Source organism: Parambassis ranga, chromosome 1, assembly GCF_900634625.1.
Source record: "Parambassis ranga chromosome 1, fParRan2.1, whole genome shotgun sequence".
NCBI classification, from domain to species: Eukaryota; Metazoa; Chordata; class Actinopteri; family Ambassidae; genus Parambassis; species Parambassis ranga.
This window is the reverse complement of record NC_041022.1, coordinates 25,833,333-25,846,699: the sequence shown is the minus strand read 5'-3', so window position 1 is coordinate 25,846,699 and position 13,367 is coordinate 25,833,333. Positions and strand designations below refer to the sequence as shown.

Genomic DNA, 13,367 nt, shown 5'->3' with positions numbered 1-13,367 from the left:
CACAAGACTTTCTTGTGTGTCCTCCATCACTTTCTTAACTGTGATCTTGACAGTTGTAGGACCTTCTCTCAAATCAACTCTTTCTTTCTCTGTTGTGGCACACTGAGTGAATGAAACCTTTGCTAAGCCGCTGAAGTCAGGGAGCTGTACAATCTTGTCCTTGCTCTCTGCGCACTCATCATTGTAGGTTGAAATAATTTATTCTGCAGGGTGTTAACATGCAGTGTGTTCACATATATAGAAGTGTGTCCCTAACATGAAGTATTCATGTTTATATGTGTTTATATGTGTTTATCACTTAATAATGTGATTTTCATAAGTGTTTATGTGTTAGGAAGTTTTATAAAAAAATCAAAGTAATTCGAGGATACTGAATGTATTAACAAGTAATTTCATAGTGTGTCATATAACTTTGTTTTCTGCAGTTCAGGCTGTGGCAGATGAGATCAGTTGTTTTTCTGCTCTCTGGAGCTCCAGTTGGTACGAGATGGTCATAAATTCAGACTAAGGACAGCAGCACCTCTGACCTGATAAAAGCCAGATTCTAAAGGAATGTGTTTTTCTCCTGAGTGCCCCATGTTATGGTCATCCCTAGATCGGCCTCACAACCTATGAGATTTAAGGAATTGGAGCTTTACCTTATTAGGGAAGGCTCTGTGACTCTGAATCTGCCTCATTGTTCAATAAATTGTAATCTTGAGACAAGAATTTATCCGCTCCTTCCTCATAAACCAGCTCGGGAGGGGATCAGAAGAAACAAGGGGAATTTTAACCATCATATGTATAACTTTTGCTGGAGGTGTCACAAGCTATCATTCTAGTTAAACTCTCAAGGTCTGTGGTGTCTACAAGCTTTAAAGATTCTCATGGATCTTGCACTGACAGCTTTTGCGATCATACAGGGAGGGATATACAACCCAAAATGGGTAGAGTTTGCAAAACAGGGAGTAGGAAATGTTATAGGTGTTCTCAGCAAGAATTTTTTTGTAAAGGTTTTTCACTGTGTCAACTAGAAACCTATTCTGCTTTATAATCTTGTTTGTTCTAATGGTTTGTTTTTGTCCTGTTGTAATTCGAACATCATCATGGATGAAAAAGGATAGTACATAATAAGGCTGGGCGGTATGACCAAAATCTATAATCTAGAATCTATAACATGGTATTTTTACATTATTATAACGGTTTCCCATATTTGACTCCTCATGCATGACATGTTAAATGCATTGAGTGTGAGAAGAATTACTGCAGTAGAGTGGTTACTTCCACTGTCATGAGAATTGTACAAAAAAAAAAATCAAATTAGTATTACATGTAATACAGTAGGGCTGTGAGTTATTATTTATATCCAGTTGCATTGTGATTACTTGAGGCTTTTTCCTCAATTGCGATTATTGAACAATCATTTTTATTGTTTTAAAAATAATTACAAATGATGTGTGTGTGTGTGGGGGGGGGGTAGTTAATTTACATTCAGCTTCACTCGCGGCTTCGAGTGAACGCAGACTAGAGGCGGAGTGAAGTGACATAAGCTTGTTAAATACTCCACGAGAACAGAGAAATCTGTTTGTGTTCCTGAGGTGGAAGAAATAAGAACAAAATCCGCTTGGACCAGACTTTTCATACTTCATGAGAAACAAGTGTGTAGAACTCTGCATACAACCCTGCAGCGCGCACAGTGCTCACACACATACCGGTTTTTCAAGCGGTTTCACTGCTAATCATCGGCAGAAGCAGCAGTTTAGGTGAACATGTATGAAGCAGAGATATTTGGGAAAACGGGCAAAGCCATGAAATACCAAACAGTAGCAACATCGGACTCCTCCTGTCAAATGTTTGTTTACCTAAACTGCTGCTGCTGCTGCTGCTGTTCAGCGGTGCAACAATGAAAAACGCCCCCCATGAAACAATTTACCGCTGCGCTGAGTTACGGACATTTTATGCCATTCATATCATAACGCAAAAAAAATGGTTTTCAGTACGAACCGGTATACCACCCAGCCCAACAGTTATCACCAAAGCATAATTATATTAATCATACTGAAATACATATCATTATATAAACTTATATAATTACATTATTAGATATATTTTGGAATTTATATCTAATAATGATAATAATGATGATAATATTTCAGCTGGTGATATGATGACTGTTCAGTCATTCTGCTAAAATTGCATGTCTTATCACAGCACTCAGAAAGACAATATTAATTCATGCTGCAGATTACTCAATCTAAACCTTCACTTTTTTAAATCATCTCCTGGATATTTATGAGTGTTTTGCAGTAAAGCCTTTGTCAGTGACCACTGTCTCTGGTTCATGTTTGGGGATCTGCCTCTTCCTCCTCCCTCTGTTTACTCTGCAGCTCGAGGTCTTTGGGCTCTGCTGCTTTATGTTTGTGTAAGTTAGTTGTGTTTTCACAGTAGCATGTCGCTTTCCTGCACACCTCACAATTAGCAGTTTCTTCTTCTCGTCTGTCGCTGTGAAATAACTCCAAACAGCGCTTCTCTTCCTCTCTGCCATCTCCATGATGCTAGCTGTACTTTACAGCCAATCAGGAGCTCTGTCTGCTCCGGCAGAGAGGAGAAGGAGGGGGGTGGAGTGAGAGAGGAGCGCTGTTTGCACCGCGAGTAAATACGAGTAAAGTTGCTGAAGATATAGAAGAGAAACTTCCACAGAAATATCGATCTAATCACGCTAGTATCGAGTAATTACTGATCCTATCTTTGGTATCGATACTATCGATATTTAGATCGATTCGCCCACCCCTAGCGCATACTACAGGTATTCATTTTCAACTCAAAACAATTAAGGCAACATTTTCCAACTACTTTTTGTTTGTTTAGTGAATTTCTTAGAATTTTAAGTTGGTAAAAATCAGTATTATCTATTTTAGCGTATGCTAAAATATTAAGTAGAGTCTACAAGAAAAGCAAAACTTTTGAGTTTAACCAAACTACAAAAAAGTAATTAAATAAAAAATTAAATTTTTTTGATTTGAATCATGTTCTCTCATTAATTTAGACAATTTATTTATGCAATCCACTTCAAAACATTAGTTAGCATTACTATAACTTTAACAAATGAGGAAAGAGAGGTAATAGTTTCCAAAGTTTATTACTGTATGACAGTTTCCATATACATACAACAGAGGAGGACTGTTCCATGGACTTAGAGGAATATGCATCAGCTGTCACTAGCTACATCAGCACTTGTGTTGATAACATTGTCCCCACCAAGTGCTGCAAAATATTTCCCAATCAGAAACCCTGGATGAACTGTGAGGTACGCTCTATGCTACATGTACGCTTCACTGCATTCAACTCTGGTGATGCTGAAGCCTACAAAAAGGCCAGATATGATCTACGTAGATCCATCAGGGAAGCCAAGAGGCAGTACAGACTGAAGCTGGAGGGATACTACAACAACTCCGACTCCCGGAGCATGTGGCAGTGCCTACGTCACATCACAGGCTTCCAGCAGAGGAGCAGTACAGTCACAGAACACTACCAGATGAGCTGAATGAGTTCTACTCTCACTTCAACACCCTCAACACCAAACAGCACAGAGTTCTCCACTCACTGTAACTTCAACTGAGGTGCGCAGGGCTCTGAGAAGGACAAACCCCTGAAAAGCAGCTGGCCCTGACAACATCCCTGGCCGCGCTTTGAGGGCCTGCTCTTCAGAGCTGGCTGAGGTTTTTACAGACATTTTCAATTTTCCCTCTCTCAGTCATCTGTGCCCACATGCTTCAAGACCACCACCATAGTGCCCCTCCATCTAAACTCCATCACAGTCTGGTATGGGAACTGCACCATTCGGGACAGGAAGGCTCTCTAGCATGTCATTAAAATGGCATAATTCATCTGTGGAGCAGCTTTTTCCACCTCTACAGGACATCTACAATACCCGGACCCGGGTCACAAAGAGGGCACACAACCGCACTCACACTGTTCACACTCCTGCCGTCAGGCAGACGCTTCAGGAGTGTGTTTCTATCCGCAGGCCATCAGGCTGCTGAACCACTGACTGAACATTTATCATGTAAACGTCATTGCCACATTACAAAAATTGCACATATTTGTTTTTGCATGTACGATTTGCAAACATATTTGCACATTCTAAACATCCTACCTCTGACAATAATACATAAACGATGCACCTTAAACACTGATAAGACTTTACTCTCTGTACATAGAACTGCACATTTTGCTTATTTTATTTTTCTTATTGCTTATTCTTATTTTTATTTATGCTTATGGCTAAAATAAGTCTACTTTTTATCTTAGTTTAGTTGTGTACAAAGTCATGTGAAGGGAACTCACAAAGTAAGAATTTCATTGCTCAGTGTAACTGTAAAGTGCTGTGCATTTTACAATAAACTGCTTGAATCTTCTTGAATCTTGAATCAGATTGCTATGATCAGTAAGCACAGGAGTTCCTTCAATGACAATGCTCACCACAGACAGATCAGCATTTTCCTCCTGGACACTGGTCTCCATTTTTCCCTGTGTGACATAAACAGAAAAATAATCAGCAACAGAGAACAACGTTTAATCTTCAACAGACACACACGCGCACACATGTAGCCTTTACGTATTTACGTTTTTTTATGATACTGTGCTGCACAGCAAGAGACATGCTAAAATATATGATGTCCTCATCTTTTGCGATCATGCAGGGACAACAGTGACTACAAACCCTGCAGTTAGGATTTTAACTTTTGACTTTTAACTGACGTGAACCAGGACGAGAGGCTGTGCTGCTAGCGTTTGCTAGCTGGACAGAGGCTAACATTTCAAACGAGTGACTTGAGACAGAACACTGACCGAGGCGAACATTTCCTCAGAGTCAACTTCCAGCAGCTATTACTGACACAGCAACAACTGATTAATTCAAACATCGGACTCTTCAGATGAACAAGAGGACAACGTCTGTTGTTTTTAGACCTTAACGTTACTGGATGAATCCTAACATTAAAGAGAGGTAAATAGTTACTTACATGTGTTGCGTGTTGTATGTAGCCCTCAAAGACTCTACACAAACCCAAACAAATGGTGCTGCTCCAGTGTAGGTGACAATGAGGAACTGCTGTTGACGTTTCTATGGCTTACTAAGATCATTAATGAGCCTCTTTTTTCCTTGCTCTACATCCTGTCTCCATCTCTGACGCTCTCACTCTCTTAAGTATTTTTGCCTTCTCTCAGGATCAGCATTCAGCATTTGTATCTCTGCATTAGTTAATGGAGCCATGATGGAGACAGCTTTATCTGTTTCCTTCACTGATCAAGATGGCGCCGGGTATGGACGCCCTGGTGTTTTGGTGCGCTCTGTTTTGTTTGTTTTTGTGCACAAACTGTGTGTCTGCATGCTCTTACACCAGAGAAGAGCTCATGAACATCAGATATACCATACCTGTGGACTTATTTTAGCATCTGCTGCCGATTTACTACACGTTTTAGTTAAAAAAGTGAGACGCCGGCGCAGAGGGAAGAGAGCTGGTGCGCTGGTGCGCCATCGCAGACGTGGGACGTGCACGCCGTTACCTGGGATTTTTCTCTCTAACGTCCGCTCACTTAGCAACAAAATGGACGAGCTGACACTGTTGATGAGAAGGAACAGGGACTTTTCTTCATCTTGTGTGTTGTGCTTCATAGAGACCTGGCTTTGTGAACAGATACCGGACAGCGCGCTGCAGCTGGAGGGATTCCAACTCCTCCGAGCGGATCGCCACAGGGAACTCTCCGGTAAAACCAAAGGTGGTGGTGTCTGTTTCTATATCAATGGTTGGTGTACTGATGTGACTGTGACCTCCCAGCACTGCTCTCCTGCTCTGGAATACTTATTCATTCATTGTAAGCCGTTTTACTCTCCACGTGAGTTTGCTTCATTCATTCTGGTCGCTGTTTACATCTCGCCCGGTGCGGACGTGCACGAGGCTCAGCGTGCACTCGCGGATCAGATCCTGTGTTTGGAGCAAACATACCCGGACTCCTTAATTATTGTCCTTGGTGACTTTAATAAAGGAAACCTGAGCAAAGAACTCCCGAAATACAAACAGCTGATCAAATGCCCGACCAGACAGGAGAACACACTGGATCACTGTTACACCACAATAAGCGAGGCATATCGCACAGTGCCCCGTGCTGCTCTTGGACTATCTGACCACGTGATGCTCCATCTGATTCCTGCATACAGACAGATGCTGAAGCTCTCCAAACCTGTGGTGAGGACATCTAAAAAGTGGACCAGCCAGGCTGTGGAGGAGCTTCGCTCCTGTTTTGTGACAACGGACTGGGAGGTGTTCAGGGCTGCCACTGATAGTCTTGATGTATACAGGCACTGTGACGTCATATATTCAGTACTGTGAGGACAGTATTGTGCCAACACACACCAGGGTGAGTTATAACAATGACAAACCCTGGTTCACAGCTAAACTCAGACAGCTGAGGCTAGAGAAGGAGGCTGCTTTCAGAAGTTGGGACAGAGACTGCTACAAACAGGCCAAGTACAGGTTTAGCAAGGAGGTGAGAAGTGCTAAATCACTGTACTCTGAGAAAATCCAGCAGCAGTTCTCTGCTAACGACTCTGCCTCTGTGTGGAAAGGACTGAGGCAGATCACCAATTACAAGCCCAAAGCCCCCCACTCAGCTGACGACCTGCAATTAGCCAACAGTCTGAATGAGTTCTACTGCCGCTTTGATGGACTATCAGCCAGCCCTGACACACCCCATCAACACGGACATCCACATCAAAGATACCCTATCAGAGTCCTCCTTACCCCCTCAGCTGCACTCTCAATCCTGGAGGAGGATGTTAACAGGCTGTTCAGGAGACTGAACCCCTGCAAGGCTCCTGGACCTGATGGTGTGTCCCCCTACTCCCTAAGACACTGTGCAGACGAGCTGACTCCAGTGTTCACAGACATCTTTAACACCTCTCTGGAGTCATGCCATGTGCCAGCCTGCTTCAAATCCTCCACCATTGTTCCAGTTCCCAAGAAGCCAAGGATCACTGGTCTTAATGACTACAGACCTGTGGCACTGACGTCTGTAGTCATGAAGTCCTTTGAGCGCCTGGTACTGTCCCACCTCAAGACCATCACAGCATGCCCAGCATGTGAGGCTGGGGGTGAATGTCTCGGACACAAGGACCATCAGCACCGGTACCCCCCAAGGCTGTGTACTTTCCCCTCTGCTCTTTTATCTTATTTCATGTTAATTATTATATGTTCTTTGTATGCACCAATCACTAAGGCAAATTCCTAGTAATGTGACCCCCCTTCACTTACATGGCAATAAACAGGATTCTGATTCTGATTCTGATCTGCAAATATTTTATTATTATTATCATTTTTCTGTAGTGAGTTATCAAGAGATTCAGGAATTGAGTGAGAGAGTGAAAAAGTCAATGAGTGAATGAGTGAGACAATAAGATGAATTGGTGAATTGGGAGTGTTGGTGACTGACACCCTTAGACCTGGAAGGGTGTTTTGGGGGATTTTCCTCGCCTGGCATTCTTTGTGTATTATTGTTCATAAAATAGTCATCTTCTAATCCAGAATTATAAGTATTATAAGTAATATACATCTTTTTTTTTCAGGACAACCTGGGCTTTCATAATATCCAAGCTATAGTGGTGTCGTGTGACTGTGACTTAAATGGGCTTTCGTCAATTAACCATGTACTCTAACTCCTTAAAACTAGCTGACTGCTGTCAGAGTGAATCAGCCTTCATGGATGGAACCACACAGGTCAAATAATACTGCCCGTCAGACCTGTTCTTCAGTTTATTATAATGCTACGAGCACGTCACGCCCCCTCCCTGAACATTACCAGCTCATTATCGTCCGTCATTCAGGTCAATTTCACAATGTGGTCAGCTAGCTAACTTAGCATATATACTTTTCAACATGAAATATGGTCTTCTTTTCATTAATACTGAATAAAATGATAAAACACTGTTTTCCCTATCATTTTCACGTGATGGGGTGGTGAGGTTAAGCTCAACGGACCTCCTCTAAAATACAAAAGCAACAAATAAACAACAAACTGTCGCTTAATGGAACAGTACACTGTTTATAGACAGAGAGGGAATGAGTGACGGTGGTAAGACAAACTGAGGGACGCACAAAAATCAACAAACAATTTTTTAAAAATGTATGTTTTTATAATGAATTTATATCATTTACAGTATCAGGGACATGTATTTAATTCTGAAAATAACAAATGTTTGATTAAAATTTTAGTTTGATGTCATTTTTGCCATTGCGGACATGGCAAAAATGCCCCTATAAAAATAAAAAATGATTAAAAATTATATGTTATTGTTTTGAAATGGCATTAATTAGTTATATTGTGTGATTAAGAAGACTTTTTAAAGTAACAAATATAAACTGTAGAACATGCCGATTGATATATTTATATAACTTTTACATTGCATCAAATGTTGAGGACTCAAATGGCACCCGTTTTGTAGAATGATTCACTTACAATTCCACCTGGAGTAGGGCTAGATGCTGGTACTCCTCCTGCAAAATGGACCAAAAGGTTTTTTTTTAATTAGTCCCCTCCCCTTTCTTATAAAACTAAAAGTTATTTCTACTAAACTTGCCGTGCAGTGCAGTGAATCTTTCAGCTAAATAGTACAAACAACTAATGTTGTTTAGTAATGATAGTGTCAGGGTTTGTGTGAGGAGAGGACACAGTTGCAGAGAGCAGAGCAGTTTCAAAATTAAAAGCAGTCCTTTATTTAACGCCAGGAGGGCAAAAGGCAAAAAGTAACAAACTAAAAATCACACTTGATGTGGAAAAGCCACTACAGGGCAAAAACAAAGTTAATCAAAACATGGCAAACAAAAGGCATGGCATGGCATGGCATAACCTGGTCACGTGGCTGTAGCATGGCAAGGCAGAGACGAAGACAAGACTAAAACACAATCCCCTTGGGTGACGACAAGACAAACTGGCAGAGAGTGCAGGGAAGACAAAGACTAAATACACAGGGACCAGGGAAGACAACGAGACACAGGTGACACACATGAGGGCAGGGCAGGTAATCAACCAGGAGGGAAAACACAGGAAGCAAAACTCAAGACAATACACAGGGAGGACAGGACTACCAAAGTAAAACAGGAAACACAAAACAAGACTAGACAACTAGAAACACAAAACAAGACTAGACAACTAGAAACACAAAACAAGACTAGACAACTAGAACAAGACTAAACAAAGACCCAGATCTACAGGAAAAATAACTATAACTAAACACAGATTAAACTAAAAACCCAAAACAAGTAATCAAAACCATAAACAAACACCAGATCGTGACAGAACCCCCCCTTCAAGGAACGGCTCCCAGACGTTCCTAAAAACACAAAACAAGGGTTCAAACTAAAATACAGGGAGCTAGAGTTCAAGGTCTCAGAAATCAATCAAAATAACTCAAAGTCCCAGAGTTCATGAAGGCCCCGGCCATGGGCCAACAGGGGCAACGGAGACAAAGGTCCCGTAAAACGAGAGTCTGGGGTGCTTGGGGGGCAGAGTCAGAAATGGAGGGGACAGGGACCCTCCAGGGTCCGGGCGAAAGCCCAGCATGGACAGGGGTGAGGACCCTCCGGGGTCCGGGCGGAAGCACAGCATGGACATGGCTGAGGACCCTCCGGGGTCCGGGCGGAAGCACAGCATGGACATGGCTGAGGACCCTCCGGGGTCCGGGCGGAAGCACAGCATGGACATGGCTGAGGACCCTCCGGGGTCCGGGCGGAAGCACAGCATGGACATGGCTGAGGACCCTCCGGGGTCCGGGCGGAAGCACAGCATGGACATGGCTGAGGGCCCTCCGGGGTCCGGGCGGAAGACCACCAGCGATGGAGACGCGGGCCCTCCGGGGTCCGGGCGGAAGACCACCAGCGATGGAGACGCGGGCCCTCCGGGGTCCGGGCGGAAGACCACCAGCGATGGAGACGCGGGCCCTCCGGGGTCCGGGCGGAAGACCACCAGCGATGACGAGGCTGCGGACCCTCCGGGGTCCGGGCAGAACACCAGCGAGGACGAGGCAGCGGACCCTCCGGGGTCCGGGCAGAACACCAGCGAAGACGAGGCCGCGGACCCTCCGGGGTCCGGGCAGAACACCAGCGCCGAAGACGAAGCAGAAGACCCTCCAGGGTCCAGACAGGAAGCCAGAGCCGAAGACGAAGCAGAAGACCCTCCAGGGTCCAGACAGGAAGCCAGAGACGAAACCAGAGCGGGGGACCCTCCAGGGTCCCGACAGGAAGCCAGAGACGAAACCAGAGCGGGGGACCCTCCAGGGTCCCGACAGGAAGCCAGAGACGAAACCAGAGCGGGGGACCCTCCAGGGTCCCGACAGGTAGCCAGAGACGAGGACGAAGCGGGGGACCCTCCAGGGTCCCGACAGGAAACCAGAGACGAGGACGAAGCAGGGGACCCTCCAGGGTCCCGACAGGAAACCAGAGCAGGGGACCCTCCAGGGTCCCGACAGGAAACCAGAGCAGGGGACCCTCCAGGGTCCCGACAGGAAACCAGAGCAGGGGACCCTCCAGGGTCCCGACAGGAAACCAGAGCAGGGGACCCTCCAGGGTCCCGACAGGAAACCAGAGCAGGGGGCCCTCCAGGGTCCCGACAGGAAACCAGAGCAGGGGACCCTCCAGGGTCCCGACAGGAAACCAGGGCAGGGGACCCTCCAGGGTCCCGACAGGAAGCCAGAGACGAAACCAGAACGGGGGACCCTCCATGGTCCCGACAGGAAACCAGAGCAGGGGACCCTCCAGGGTCCCGACAGGAAACCAGAGCAGGGGACCCTCCAGGGTCCCGACAGGAAACCAGAGTTGGGGGTTCCCCAGTGACTGGACCAGTTGCTGGGGCTGAGAGTCCTTCTGGGTCAGGGCGTGGACCCAGATCTGATGACCCTCCAGGGTCAAGGCTGGAAGCCAGAGTTGGGGGTTCCCCAGTGACTGGACCAGTCGCTGGGGCTTAGAGTCCTTCTGGGTCAGGGCGTGGACCCAGATCTGATGACCCTCCAGGGTCAAGGCTGGATGCACCCCCAGCATCCAGACAGGTGACCTCCAGTGTCTCTGCCACCCCTGTCTTGGCAGGTAGTCCTCTGCGGGGGGCACTGGAGGTCTCTGGGGTAGGTGGCATCGTCTGGAGCCCGCCCTCTGGCCGAGACGGGAGCAGCGACGCCGTCTGGAGCCCGCCCTCTGGCCGAGGCGGGGGGAGCGACGTCGTCTGGAGCCCGCCCTCTGGCCGAGGCGGGGGGAGCGATGACGTCGTCTGGAGCCCGCCCTCTGGCCGAGACGGGAAGAGCGACGCCGTCTGGAGCCCGCCCTCTGGCCGAGACGGGAAGAGCGACGCCGTCTGGAGCCCGCCCTCTGGCCGAGACGGGAAGAGCGACGCCGTCTGGAGCCCGCCCTCTGGCCGAGGCGGGAGGAGCGATGACGTCGTCTGGAGCCCGCCCTCTGGCCGAGACGGGAAGAGCGACGCCGTCTGGAGCCCGCCCTCTGGCCGAGACGGGAGGAGCGACGCCGTCTGGAGCCCGCCCTCTGGCCGAGGCGGGGGGAGCGATGGCGTCGTCTGGAGCCCGCCCCTGGGTGGCCCCGGAAGGGATGGCGTCATCTGGAGCCCGCCCCTTGGCGGCCCCGGAAGGGATGGCGTCATCTGGAGCCCGCCCCTTGGCGGCCCCGGAAGGGATGGCGTCATCTGGAGCCCGCCCCTTGGCGGCCCCGGAAGGGATGGCGTCGTCTGGAGCCCGTCCCTGGGCGGCCCCGGAAGGGATGACGACGTCTGGAGCCCGCCCCTGGGCGGCCCCGGAAGGGATGACGACGTCTGGAGCCCGCCACTGGGCGGCACCGGAGAGGATGGCGTCGTCTGGAGCCCGCCACTGGGCGGCCCCGGAAGGGATGGCGTCATCTGGAGCCCGCCCCTGGGCGGCCCCGGAAGGGATGACGACATCTGGAGCCCGCCCTCTGGCGGCACCGGAAGGGATGACGACATCTGGAGCCCGCCCTCTGGCGGCACCGGAAGGGATGACGACATCTGGAGCCCGCCCTCTGGCGGCACCGGAAGGGATGACGACATCTGGAGCCCGCCCCTGGGCGGCACCGAAAGCGATGACGACATCTGGAGCCCGCCCCTGGGCGGCACCGGAAGGGATGGCGTCATCTGGAGCCCGCCCTCTGGCGGCACCGGAAGGGATGACGTCATCTGGAGCCCGCCCTCTGGCGGCACCGGAAGGGATGACGTCATCTGGAGCCCGCCCTCTGGCGGCACCGGAAGGGATGACGTCATCTGGAGCCCGCCCTCAGGAGTAGGGGCTGGGTCGAGGACTGAACGGGGAAACCAGGGGGGCAGCATGGGGGCCACAGGAGCACGGAACTCCCCCATGTCCTCGAACGCCCTGGCATAATGGAGGTGGAGCCACGGGTTAGCGCTCAGAGCTAAGTCCATCTGGGCTCTGAGTTGCTCCTTTAGGTTCCACAACGCCCCCAGCTGCTGGAGAAGCAAAATCCTGCGGTCCACCAACCGCCTCACCTCCCTCCTGTCCGCGGGAGGTGAAGGCAGGAGATCCACCAGGTCGAGCTCAGCCTGAAGCTTCCTCCTCAGCTGGTTGGCCTGGCTCCAGAGTATCACCAGCTCGTACGGGGCGAACTCTGGGCCGCGGCTAAAGGCAGCCGATTTAACTGCTTCTGTGCCTGCTGTGTCCATAGTGGCCAGTTTGTACTGTCAGGGTTTGTGTGAGGAGAGGACACAGTTGCAGAGAGCAGAGCAGTTTCAAAATTAAAAGCAGTCCTTTATTTAACGCCAGGAGGGCAAAAGGCAAAAAGTAACAAACTAAAAATCACACTTGACGTGGAAAAGCCACTACAGGGCAAAAACAAAGTTAATCAAAACATGGCAAACAAAAGGCATGGCATGGCATGGCATAACCTGGTCACGTGGCTGTAGCATGGCAAGGCAGAGACGAAGACAAGACTAAAACACAATCCCCTTGGGTGACGACAAGACAAACTGGCAGAGAGTGCAGGGAAGACAAAGACTAAATACACAGGGACCAGGGAAGACAACGAGACACAGGTGACACACATGAGGGCAGGGCAGGTAATCAACCAGGAGGGAAAACACAGGAAGCAAAACTCAAGACAATACACAGGGAGGACAGGACTACCAAAGTAAAACAGGAAACACAAAACAAGACTAGACAACTAGAAACACAAAACAAGACTAGACAACTAGAAACACAAAACAAGACTAGACAACTAGAACAAGACTAAACAAAGACCCAGATCTACAGGAAAAATAACTATAACTAAACACAGATTAAACTAAAAACCCAAAACAAGTAATCAAAA

The 13,367-nt window shown here is 48.1% G+C and overlaps 1 protein-coding gene across 3 annotated transcripts in view; it reads left to right on the top strand.

Moving 5' to 3' along the window:
• The window catches only part of LOC114433732 (glutamate receptor 2-like), an 87,992-nt gene that overhangs the window by 13,526 nt on the left and 61,099 nt on the right, over positions 1-13,367 (top strand). The gene's annotated exons all lie outside the window — the stretch shown is intronic.